This window comes from Papaver somniferum, chromosome 9, assembly GCF_003573695.1.
Source record: "Papaver somniferum cultivar HN1 chromosome 9, ASM357369v1, whole genome shotgun sequence".
Lineage (NCBI taxonomy): Eukaryota > Viridiplantae > Streptophyta > Magnoliopsida > Ranunculales > Papaveraceae > Papaver > Papaver somniferum.
The window spans coordinates 145705038-145708675 of NC_039366.1; the positions used below are offsets into that span (position 1 = coordinate 145705038).

General features: G+C 34.5%; 1 long non-coding RNA gene across 1 annotated transcript; it reads left to right on the top strand.

Annotated features, from left to right (window-relative positions):
- The first annotated feature begins 638 nt into the window (after positions 1-638).
- Positions 639-3375, top strand: LOC113308868. Its single transcript, XR_003340145.1, has 2 exons — positions 639-1612; positions 1754-3375. It is a non-coding gene; the product is annotated as an uncharacterized LOC113308868 (long non-coding RNA).
- The last annotated feature ends 263 nt before the right edge of the window (positions 3376-3638 follow it).

A 3638-nucleotide genomic window follows, 5' to 3' on the forward strand; every position in this document is an offset into this window, starting at 1 on the left:
TTTGAGGGAGATCCTACCATGTGTTGGAGTTTAATTATTCATATGATGAATGGAGGTTGAATCTATAGAATTATGTTGGTTCATAATTGTTGAATCTATTTTGTTCAGCCCTTACGATATGTTCCTACTCGTGAATCTTCATAAATAAATAATTATCGGGGGTTCGTGTCTTTTCTGGTCCAAATCGGCGTTATTTAAGATACGTTTAAGATATGGATGGATATGTTTATATTTAAGCGATATACACATATGTGCCCCTGTTATAATACCCAAAAAACTAATGTATCCTAGTTTCTTTTTTAAGTTACAAATATAGTCATGTTTGCATTTTTTCCATCGAAATATGTTAGTTTCGTCAACTTCTCATGAAATTAGTCAATTTTTCGTTGACTGATAGTATATTTTGATAGTTAAAATTACCTTTTTATCCTTTAACTATTTCATCTTATAATTAGGTTTGGAATAAAACCAACGGTTTAAATATTATGGATTTTTATGGCGCCACGTGTTGATTCCTGGATTGAACCATCTTCATCTCAATAGAAGTCGATGGCTACGATTGGATACTACCGATAGAATTTGTAAAATAAAATATATAGATGTCTAGAATCAATAGAATTAAATTTGCCATCTTCTTCCTTTGCTTTCCCCTCTTCTCCAGACGCTTTCTTCATCTTTCATATTTGTTTTGTTTGTTCGATTATTTTTTTTTATTATTTTGCTTGATCTTGTTCCTCCCTGACCAACTAGGACACAAGTTCAATTAGGGTCGAGATCATTTGTTCTTTTTAAATATTTGGATGTGAATTTTAAGTTGAATCAAACTGAAACCTTAAGTCCATTTTATATAATAGATTACAAATCTAGTTACCGAAAGATGAAATAGATAAGAAAATTTAGTGTTTATGATTTTTAGAGATGATTTGGTTAAGGTATTGTTTGTGGTTGATACTGTTGTTGTATTACAAAGGTTAAAAAGTAGAATTCTGAGTTGTTTGCTAATTCGATTAAGTTGATTCGATTGATTGGCTTTATTCTGTGACGTTAAATACAACAAGTAGATGTTATAAGAAGATATCGGTGAAGATTCGAACGAGAAAACATGGATCAAGATTAGGTTTATTATCTTTGATATAAGGTGGGAACGGAGATGATTGGAAGTGGTTTATGGTTGTTATTAGAAAAAGTTTTTGAAGTTGAAAACAACACGAGTATGAATAGTTTACTGAATTAGGTTTATTTTTGCAGCAAGAATTCATCGAAAGAGGTGAACTGAAGCCGTATTATTTATGGCTAAATGGGTGCAATTGATGATGTGTTTTTAGAAGTTGAATATGATTAGAACATAGGACTTGTATCGAATTTTTGTTCTGCAGGGAATGAATTGATTTGGTTAGTCTCCAAGAATAAGTTTATGGCTAAGAATTGATTTACTGTTGATGGTTTGTGGGAATAGATGGCAAAGATGTGTCAAGAGAGAGAAAGTCAAGGGTGTAAAGAGGCGATTTTTCTTGCAACGTTGACTCTGGTCAAGTTCTTAATTTCATCAAAAACTGAGTGGTTTTCTTCTGAGATTTTGATTCTTCCTTTACTTTTCCGGATTCAATGATTGGTGTGTATTGATTTCTTGACTCTTTATTTGCGTTCTGTTAATTCTTATTATGGGTGGATCGATGGATTGATTTGAATCTCATTTACATGGGAATGATAGAGATTCTTCTAAATCGGGGTTGTTTGGGGTTTCTGCAAACAGGGTCTGGTAATCTTCGATGGATTGATATGCTGGGTTTAGGGAAAGATGAGATAATTCATGATCCTCTTCCTTATGAACCTCCGGGTATGGTTGAGGGTGATAAACTAACGGTTAACTCATATGCTGAGGTAGAGGATGATGTTCATCGCTGTGAGAAATTGATTGTAGGGTGTTTTGTGGGTAAGAGATTACCATTTTTGATGGTCAGGAATTTTGTTAGAAGGGTATGGAAGCTAAAAGGTGACATGTATATGACGCTTCATGGAGATGCAATATTTGTGTTTAAATTCGATTCTGCTGAAGATAGAGCTGCGACTTTGGAGCATGGCTGCTTGTTGATTGCTAGGCAACCTTTTCTTGTTAAACCCTGGTCATTGTTGATTGAGAAGGAGTGTTTGAGCTAAATACAATACCCATTTGGGAGTATCCCTCTTCACATGTGGAATGTTAAAGGGCTAGGTAAGTTGGCTAGTTTTATTGGAATTCCTCTTTTGTTGGATATGCAGACTGCTAGTAGGTATGAAATGACTTATGCTAGAGTTTGTGTGGAAGTAAGTATTGAATCTGACTTACCAAGTAATATTAATTATATGGTTGAGAACACTAGAATTAAGGTCCCTATTGAGTACTCTTGGAAACCTTTAACGTGCTCTCATTGTGTTGTGTTTGGACATTCTACTGAGAAATGTGATGTTGTTGTTGTTTCTGCATCAAAAGTTGCTGCTGAAGCTAGAGCTGCAAAGAAAATAACTAAGCCTAGTAAGGAAAAGGAGAAGCCTATTAGTGGTAATGAAGGGTGGTTAAGAGTTTAAAGAGAGGAAGGGTAAAAATTAAGCTCAACATAAAAGTGGTACTGCCGGCCTAGATAGAGCTTCTAGTAATGGTACTTCTAATATGGTGGAAGTTCATATTACCGTGAATAATAAGTTTCATCAATTGACTGAGGCAGGGACTGGTGAGTTCATGGGGTGGTAATGACTACTGTAACTAAGGATACTCACATTTTGGATCCTAGTGGGAATAGTGGGATTGATGGAGGAAGTAAGGCTTGTCCTCAACCTCATGGTTTTATCTCAGAGGCTACTGTGGGTAATCAGAAAGTTGGATATGCTTTGACTGGGTTTGTTTTAACTCAGGTAGAAAAATTGGATAAGCGTCAGAAGGAAAATGAGTTAAATGGTGCTAGAGCTCATTTTCTGCCAAAGTCTTCTATCCAAGGAAAGAATATGTTGAATGTAAAGGTTTGCAGAAAAGAATTTTGCAAAGGTAAAGAAACCTAACTCTTCTCTTTTATCATGATTAAGTTTGGGTGTTGGAATATAATGGGTCTTAATGATCCTTTAAAACAAAGTGAAGTAAATAATTTTTATTAGAAATAATAAGTTATCTATGGTTGGTGTAGTAGAGACTCATGTTCAGCAAGTTAACAAAGATAAAATAAGGAATAAAAGTTGTCACTCTTGGTAGTTTGTGGGTAATTATTCTCAAGACTGTTTTGGGAGAATTTTGGTAGGATGAAATATGGAGCTTATGTGTAGCACTGCTCTTCATACTTCCGCTCAAGCTATCTTTCTAGATGTTACTACTTTTCAGAATAAATTTTTTATTGTCAATTTTGTGTATGGGAGTAATGATATTGTTTAAAGAAGAAATTTATGGTCTAAATTGAAAGCTTTTGGCGGTGTTAATAGGAAACCTTAGATGGTGTTGGGAGATTTTAACTCCATGTCAAAGATAAGATTGGTGGTGCTGAGGTTACCCCTACAAATTATTATGATTTTTGGGAGTATACTCAGGAGGTTCATATCTTTGACTTAAGATACAACAGTTGCTTTTATACTTGGAGTGATATCATGAGGATGATACTAGGCTTACTTCAAAAATT